The sequence below is a fragment of the Acomys russatus genome, chromosome 2 (genome assembly GCF_903995435.1).
Source record: "Acomys russatus chromosome 2, mAcoRus1.1, whole genome shotgun sequence".
Taxonomy (NCBI): domain Eukaryota; kingdom Metazoa; phylum Chordata; class Mammalia; order Rodentia; family Muridae; genus Acomys; species Acomys russatus.
Window position 1 is genome coordinate 61,325,380 of NC_067138.1, and position 9,852 is coordinate 61,335,231.

General features: G+C 35.0%; 1 pseudogene; it reads left to right on the top strand.

Moving 5' to 3' along the window:
• The first annotated feature begins 253 nt into the window (after positions 1-253).
• On the top strand, positions 254-488 carry LOC127203269 (small EDRK-rich factor 2-like; annotated as a pseudogene).
• The last annotated feature ends 9,364 nt before the right edge of the window (positions 489-9,852 follow it).

The window sequence follows — 9,852 nt, forward strand, 5'->3', positions numbered from 1 at the left end:
GAAAAAGTAATTCTGAGTTGTATAAACCAGGCCCAGAGAGACAAATATGGTATGTACTAACTTAAAGTAGGTATTAAGTGCAAAGTAAAATATAATTATGCTACAATCCATGGAGCCAGAGAGGTGTGTGTGTGTGTGTGTGTGTGTGTGTGTGTGTGTGTGTGTGTGTGTGTGTTGTGTGTGTGTCTGTGTATCTCTCTAGGATAGGGAAATAGGATAGACATAGAAGAAGGTCTAGGGGGCCTGCAACGTCGGCCCGAACGAGGGAAAGCAGAGGAGGCAGGTTGGAGCCGCTGCCATCGCCATGACCCGCGGTGACCAGCGAGAGCTCGCCCGCCAGAAGAACATGAAGAAGCAGAGCGACTCGGTTAAGGGAAAGCGCCGAGATGATGGATGGGCGTTCTGCTGCCGCCCGCAAGCAGAAGGACTCCGAGATCATGCAGCAGAAGCAGAAAAAGGCAAACGAGAAGAAGGCGGAACCCAAGTAGCTTTGTAGCTTTGTGTCCTACCCTCTTGCCCTCCGCCTGTGTTCCTGGAGCAGACCCACCATGCTTGAGTTTCTTCCTGTAGTGCTCACAGGGCCCAGCACCGACAGCCTCCCCTTTGCCCTCTGTCTGCAGTGGGTTTCTTTTGTGCTTCCTTCCCCTCAGGTAGCCTCTCTCCCCCTGGGCCAATCCTGGAGGTGAGGGGTTACCCCTTTCCAGTGCTTTTTATTCCTGTGGGGGCACACCCCAAAGTATTAAAAGTAGCTTTGTAATTAAAAAAAAGAAGAAGAAGAAGAAGAAGAAGAAGAAGAAGAAGAAGAAGAAGAAGAAGAAGAAGAAGAAGAAGAAGAAGAAGAAGAAGAAGAAGAAGAAGAAGAAGAAGAAGAAGGTCTACTTGGGGAAGGTTGGGATTGGAAGAGGAAGAATCAGGTGAGAGAAGGAGTTGGGGATGGGTGGAGGAAGAGAGTACTGGGAGAGCCAACTGGAATGGGATGGGTGTTTGTAGGTGATATGGGAGCCTAGTGCAATGAAAACTCAATGGAATCTATCAGAGTGACCCTAGAAAAGACTCCTAGTTAGGAGGAGTATGGAGTCTGAACCAGCCATTTTCTGTAACCCAACAACAATCCCAGTGGTGAGACTGGGACATCAATCCAGCCACAAAACCTTCAGCCTAAAAGATGTGCTGTGAATGTTGTCTCAGAACTCGTCAACTTGTCAGAGTAGCCACACAATAAGTGGTGCAATTGAGGCCTATACCATGAGTGAGCTTCCATGCCTGACCCTGCCTCCATGGCCAGGAACCAGCAGCTTGATAGTCCAGAGACCTAGGATAGAACCAAATAACCTGGTGAAGAAAAGTCAATGAAATGATACTACTTGTAGACCAGAGCTTGGTATAATCTTCATCCTAGAGGCTTCATCCAGAAGTGTGGATATAGAGACCCATGGCCAAACAGTAGACAGAGCTCAGCATGGGGACTGAGCAGTAGGGGAGAAGGAAGGATTGTAGGAGCCAGGGGGGTCAAGGACACCATACGAATATGGTCCACAGAATCTACTAAGCAGGGCTCACAGATTCTGAAGGGACAATCACAGAGCTTTCATTTGTCTGAGTTAGAGGCTCTGTATGTATGTTATTGTTGTACAGCTTACAGCTTAGTGTTCTTTTGGGACTCCTAACAGTGGGAATGGGGTTGTCTGCTTTGGAGACCCTTTTACTCCTACTGGGTTGCCTTGTCTAGCCTTGATATAAAGGTCTGTGCCTAGTATTATTATAGCTTGTTATGCCATATTTTGGTGATAATCTCTTTGCTGCCTAGCAACTAATGATATGAGAATATTGAGTATGTATTCTCATGCATGAGATATTTCCTATTTGATTTTTTCATGTTTTGGATGGAACAAATGCTGTTTTGATAAATCATGAAACTCTCATTGTATCCTGAGAATAGCTTTTGACAAGCCATTACCAATTGATCCTCTCTGTTTATATGCTGTTTAATAAATGTTTTCCAGAAAAAAATAAGTCATCCGTTGTAGGAGCTCATACAGGAAGTGCTTCCACATGGTTTATGTAGGAGGATTGATTTATTATAAAAATAAGTTATGCAGATATGGAATATTTATTCATGTTTCAGAAATCTCTTATGGTCTTATGTATTGCTCCATCATTTATTGGCTGTTAAATTCTGAGAACTAATGTAGTTGGAATTTTCCTACATATGATAATCAAAATGAATTTTCATTTATGCAATCAAGGATCTCAGAATAAGGATTGATTTATTTCCCATTAATCACTTGTTCTACTAGTAAGCAAATGTGGTTTATTTTGCCTGAATGTTATTGTTTGTATCTTCTTCATAAATAGCATATCAATGGGATCCTTAATCTCATTCAGAAGTTGCATTTGTTCCTTCTTTTACATGTTCTCTTTGCCTTTTTATTATCCACACTTAATTCCAATATGTTAAACACACATGCTATAGTTCTTGGTCCAAACCAAATACTGTCTGTAGTTAATTAAAAGCAGTTTTCTCTTGTCTACACAACTAATATCAACCTATTCACTATGATGTGATCATTCTATGTTTTTACCACTGTGTTTTAAATCTTATTTTCTTCTGAATTCTGATTCCTAGTTTACAATTATTTTACTTTAAAATTTTTATTTAATATTTATTTTTGAAAAGCTTATGAATTAGCACTGCATTAATATAATTTCTCTCCCTTTTTCCTCTCCCTTCAACGCTCTCATATTCATGATCTTTTATTTTATTTTTTTTTTTGCAAAAATTCACACACATATATGCTTCCAAATCTATTTGGTATTGCTCATATTTATATGTATAATCTTTTTCTTCTGACCACTTGGGATTTGATAACACATTAGGTGCCTCATTCCTAGTGAGGATGTATTCTCTTCAGCAGATATTACTTGCCTGTAGTTATTTATCTGGTCATGGGGTCTTGCAAGAATTCTTTTATCTAGGTTGACATGGCTATTGACATCACTTTTCAGGTTTAGGTTGCCTTAGTGTTGAGATTTTGTTGATTTATCTTCCCTGAAATATATAGAAAATTTATCTCACAGCAAGTAACTTGGTCCTCTGACACTTAAATATTTTTACCTTCACTACTGTTGTTGCTTAGTGCCTTAAGTATAGGGATAAAATTATAAATCCGCTAATTGAGGCTACGCACCACTTATTTACCTGTTCTTAGCATTGTGGATATACTAGCCTTTTAAAAAATGCTATCTCTTTGTCAAGGACCCACAGGTATATTAATGTGTGTATGGCTCTTCAATATTGTGTTATTTTTACTACTACAACTTTGTAGAACAACTTGGAATTGAGGATGGTGGCACCTGCTACAATTTCTTTATTATTCAGGGTTGTTTCAGCTATCCTTAGTGTTGGCTGTTTCCTCAGCCTTTCCTTTCATAGATAGACTTCCTTTTTAATGTTGTATATTTTATAAATTTATATGCTTTGTAAGAATGTGTTCAGTCTCTTGCTTTAGGGAGCTTCAGCAGCCAGATCAGTCTGCTTCTAGTTTTGCCTCTGGGTTCCCCTACATTTTTCCCTGGATGCCAACACTTTGTGTTTAGAAGTTTTCTATGTAGCTGAAAATTGTCCTTTCAATGTTGGATTAAACACAGTGAAGAATTTGATTAGATTTTGATAGAAATTATATTGGATCCTTGGGCAAATCTATGGCTTTTGCTTGGATGGCCATTTTTACTATGTTAATATCACTGATTTATGAACACGGGAGACCTTTCCATCTTCTGCTATCTTCTATATTTTTTTCTTCTTTATTTTTTTGATGACTTGAAGTTCTATATAAGCCTTTCACTTGCTTAGTGAGAGAGATCCAAAAATATTTTATATCATTTGAGGCTATTGTAAAATGAGTTATTTTCCTGATTATTTTCTCAGTTCCCTTGTCATTTCTATAAAGGACAGTTATTAATTTTTGTCAATTTTGTATCCAGCTATTTTGATGAAAGTGCTTACACTTGTATAAATGTTTCTTGTGAACATTTAGGTATATATATATATATGAAAATAATGATACTTTGATGGTTTTCTTTCCAATTTGTATCACTTTGACCTCCTCCAGTTGTTATTGCTGTAGCTAAGACTTCAAGTACTATATTGCACATGTAAGGAAAAAGTGGACAGCCTTATCTTGTTTTTTATTTTAATGGAAATATTGTACATTTCCTCCATTGAAGTTAATTTGTCTATGGACTTGCATTAAACTATTTTTTATTATATTGAGGTATGTTCCTTGTATCTCTACTCTCTCTAGAATTTTTATCCTGAACGGGTGTTGGATTTTGTCAAAGATCTTTTCTGCATATAATGAGATCTTAGGGCTTTAAAAATGTTTTAGTTTGTCTCTAGTGGTGGATTACATGTCTGGATTTATATATGTTTACCCATCCCAACTTGATCATGGTGATACATTTTCTATGATATAATGTAACTTGACCACAACCTCCCCTCCCTCCACTCCTCTAAATTACCCCTACACACCTCCTCCCTCAGATCCACTGCTTCAATGTTTCCCTTTTTAAAGCAGCAGCACTCCCAAACCCAATCAGGGATTTGAACCACATAGGGCAAAACAAGATGTAATAAGACGAGGTAGATGATCTTTTTTATTTATTCTTGGATGTAGTTTGCAAGTATTTTATTCAGTGTTTTTGCACCTATGTTCACAAGGGAATTTGGTCTATGATTTTTCTCTTTGTTGAGTCTTTATGTGGTACCAGAATAATGGTGGAGTCATAAAAAAAATTGAGCAATGTCCCTTCTATTTCAGTTTTGTGTAATAATTTGAGAAGTACTGACCTTAACTCTTCTTTGAAAGTCTGATAGAACTCTGCAATAAAACCATCTGGTCCTGTTTTTTTTTTTGTTGTTGTTGTTGTTGCTTGTTTATTTTGTTTTGTTTTGGTTTTGTTTGGGAGACTTTTAAGGAAATCTATTTCACTAGGGGTTATTGGCATGTTTAAATCTTTACTTGACTTGGGTAAGTGGTGTGAACTGAAAAAAATTATGTTATTCCTTTTTATTTTCTAAGTTAGTGGAGTAAAGGTTTTTAGTTATGTCCTTACAATTTTCTGGTTTTCCTTTGCATCTTTGTAATGTCTATTCCCCCGTTTCTATTATAATTATGTTACTCTGGATTTTCTTTTTCCTTATCTTTCAGTTAATTTCGATAAGTTTGCCAATCTTATTGATTTTCTTAAAAACAAAAGAAAACAAAAGAAAAAGAAAAAAAAAGAAATAAAAACCACACTCCTTTTTTTTGTTGTTTTTGTTTGTATTGTTTTTGTTTGTTTGTTTTTATATACTAGATTTCTGTCCTGAGTTTATTATTTTTTTGTATGTGACTTTTTAAAATATTATGATAATACTTTTTTCTTTGTTTGTTTTTCGAGACAAGGTTTCTCTGTGTAGCCTTGACTGTCCTGGATTCGCTTTTGTAGACCAGGCTGGCCTCGAACTCATAGCAAACTGCCTGCATCTGCCTCCCAAGTGCTGGGATTAAAGGTGTGCCCCACCACTGCCTGGCCTTTTGATTAAAAGTAAACTTCTAGCATTCTACATTCTTTTTTACTAAACATTTTTATTTTTTAACATATACATTTATATTATTACACATATATACAATAGATTACATATGGCAAGAAGAAGCATGACACAATCAGGAATTATATAAATGTTACATTATTAGTGTTTTAGGCTATTTGTATTTGATAGCCTTGAGGAAAACATCTTTCCTATCATGGTGAGTTTAAAATTCTTAATGTAAATCAGTCTCCACCACATCTTGTTATTATCAACTTAAAACATTCATGTGATTTTTTCTTTTTGTTCTAGATAGTCCTGTGAGTAACGACTCTTTTGAAGGTCCCATATCAGGTATCCTGTATATCAGTTATCAACATTAAGATATATAGCAGTGGGAAAATTATGTTATAAAGTAGCAACAAAATAATTGATCATTGGGAGTAAGCACAACATGAGGGACTGTATTAAAAGGTCACATCATTAAGAAAGTCAAGAACCTTCCAGATTTTTTAGGTGTGCCATTAAATCACTAGTATGAGAAATTTCTACTTTTTAAAAACATGGACACCTAGTGAGTTGTTAACGAAAGTGTTCCTGTGGATTTTCCAAACAATCCAAGGTTGCTAAAACCATGGGTTGCTCTCCAGAAACTGACAGCAAAGCTCTATAATGGAAGATAATGCCTACACAGTCCATTTAACCCTTTTGCTAGCATATCTTTCAGATAATTAACTATTGAAGATAAAATTCTTTTGGCTGTTTAGACCTGGATTAGCGTTTATGTTTCTCTACTTGGGGCATCAGTGTATGTTTCTCTACCAAAAATGTTTGAATATTGGAGTGAAGGATTGAGATATGCAATTATTGCACAATATTAACATATGATACTCATAGACCAGTGCCTAACTCAATTGCAATCAGAGAGGCTTCATCTCGCAGTTGATAGGAACAGGTTCAGAGACACACAGCCAAACAGTAAGTGGACATCAGGGAACCCCACAAAAGAGGAGAAGAAAAGGTTGTAGGAACCAGGAGATTCAAGGACACCATGAGAACACAGCCCACAGAATCAGCTAAGCAGGGCTCATAGGGATTCTTAGAGACTGAAGAAACAAGCATGTATGGGTCTAGGCTAGGGCATCTGCAGTTATGTTAAGGATGTTTAGTTAGGTGTTCTAATTAGACTCCTAGCAATGGGAGCTGGAGAGTGTCTCTGACTCTTCTTTTTTTCTTAGGACCTTTTCCTCCTTATTGAGTTGCTCATCCAGCCTTGATACGAGAGTTTGTGCCTAGTCTTATTGCAACTTGTTATGCCATGTTTGGTTGATATTCATGGGATGCCTGGTCTTTTCTAAAAGGAAATGGAGGAGGAGTCAATCTTGGATAGATGGAAAGAGGTGGTGGGAAACTTGAATGAATTGTTAAGGGAAAACTGTGGTTGGGATGTGTTGTATGAGAGAGTAATAAATATAAATATTTAATTTATTAATTAAGAAAAGAAATCAAAACATTATTTTATATTAACAAAGTACACAATGAATGTATGATATACTTATTGTTTAGGGATAATATTAGAAATGTATAATTCCAAAAATTATATAAACAAAAGGTAAATTCATAATTTTGTGGTCCTGGACCTTCATTGGGATTTTTGGTAAAACACTAAAGAAACATTGATAATCAACAAAAGAATATTTATTTAAAGGTTGTCATGTAAACTATTATTATCTGGACACAAACTCTTATATTAGCACAACTTAAGAATGTACTTTCATTTGTATTAATCTAATAAAACTTAGAGAATGCCAAAAATTGTTCAAGATGCTGTTTTAGCATTCCACACATATGCACCATAACCTTAAGCAATGTATGCCCTAAGATGTGAACGCCATCTTTCCTTCTTGAGGTATGACCTTAGATACTAAACAATGACAAGTATTTTATTGAATGATGAGAAACATAATAATTATTTAAAGCTGAACAAAAATGTCATAATTTCATTTTAATGTTTATTGACATTTATGAATTATATAAAATAATATACTTCAGTGAGGCATTTTATACATGATATGTATTTTTGTATCATATTCATCTCTTATTACCCTTTGTTTTCCCACTCCACTTCTGCTAATTCTTCTCTATCCAACTATTGTACCGTCTTTTTGTTGTTGTGATTGATACCAAATTTTTAAAAGTTTGAAATTATGCACATAGGAATCTCAGCAAAATAAATAATCAGAAATTTCAATATATACAGAAAGAACCTGTAAGGGTAAAAACAATCAAGCTCTGACAAAACACTAAGAGACAAAAATACCACCAAAAATGCCACTGATTTTGTTTTGTGTTGGCCATCTCCTGCTGAGGATGGGAGGAACTTACCCTCAAGAGCAGTTTTGATACCCTATGAAATTCCCTTTGAGGAGAGAATTAGCTTTTCATTTTCTAGTTGGTTTTCAATTAAAGATAGCTTCTGGATTAGTATGTATGTTTTTTGTACTTTCTTTGGCTCTTTTTCTTATGTTTTGCCCTATTCTGGTTTGTTTGTTTGTCTCTTCCTATTATATTTTGTTATTATCCTTTAGATGGTTGTTTTTTTTTTTTTTTTAAACAAGAGACAGAATGTGGTTTTGGATAGAAGGGAAATGTCTAGGATCACTCAGAAATTGGAGGAGGAGAAATTGTAACACAATATATTGTACAAAATTATTTCTTTTTAGTAATAGAAAAATTAGATTATAATATAATTACATCGTTTTCCTTTCCTTTCCTTCTACTTATTATTTCACGTCATTTGCTTTGTTTTCTTTTGTTTTGTTTATGACTCACTTTGTTATGTTCAGGATCATGGTTGTGGATGAATGAAACTGCAGTGTGTATGTGTGTGTGTTTGTGTTAAATTGTCTTTATCTACACATCTGTTAATAAACATCTGGGCTGACATCACTTCCTAGAGACAATGAGTAGCATACAGTAAACATAGATTTGCAGGTGTCTCTGTTGTATTGTCTTAGTATATACTAGACATATAAAGAAGAGGTAATGCTAATTTGTGTGGTCTTCTATTCTTAGCTTTGTGGGGAAACTTTAAGCTAATTTCACAGTGGCTAGCCTATCTTATGCTTCCTCTTACCAGAAGTTGAAAGGGTTCCTCTTTCTCCGTATCTTAGCCAAGATGTTCTGCTTTTTACACATTCATCTAAGGAAAGCCAACTCTGTAACTTGGCTGTTGTGAGAAGTAGAAAAATAGATTCATTTATATAGCTATTTCTATAATACACTGGTTTTGACTCCTTGGGATATCTCCCAGGCATGGTATGTCTGCATCATATTAAAGTTCTGTATTTAATTTTTAAAAGCAATATCCATAATGATTTCCACAGTGGTATATTAATTTACATGCCTACTATCTGTGAATAGGCGTATTTTCTACATACCCTCACTAGTACTTGGATTTGCTTATTTTCTTCATGAAACAGTTCTGACCATGGTGAAATAAATTATCAATAAATTTTTATGTTACTATTCCTGACTGTAGAGCATGTTAAACATTTTTCATGTGTATTAGACTATTTGTATTTCCTCATTTGAATAGCATCTGTTCATTTACATTTCTTCTTTATGGACTATATTGTTTTCCATTTTGCTGTCTTGTATTTAAATTGTTTATATAGCCTATGGATTTCTGCCCCATTGTGTGAGTGAAGAGCTATCATTTTTACAATAAACTTTGCTGTGATAATTATTTCTTTACTAAGCAGTTTTTTCTAATTTGTCAATAAAAATTTAAATTATGAACACATACATATTTTTATAGTTTTTTACTTTCCAAATCTGAAGTTAGTGTTGTGGTATAAGTTACAGAATATATACACTGAACAAAGCAGAAATAAATTAAAATACTGAAAGTTTTATATATAGGCTTCCAAAGATGCGACATGATTACAGAATAGGCAAGGACATCTGAAGCTATATTTATTTATTGATTGCGCTAGGAACTTGCACAGTCCTCACTGATGTAAATAATAAACGTACTCATTCATAATTTATCACATGCTAATATGGGCTTCTATGTGCCCTCACTATTCCAGGAACTAGGAGTGTCTAAATCAAGAAGTAAGAATGTTTGTACAGTAAAATAACACAAGAAAATTAAGAGACTTTTTTGTTCATGCAAACTTTCAGAAAAGTTTGTAAAGGACTTTTGAAAAATTGAGACAAATTTTGAAAATTGAGAAATGCTATAAATTGATTTGAATAAGAATGTCTCATTGAAC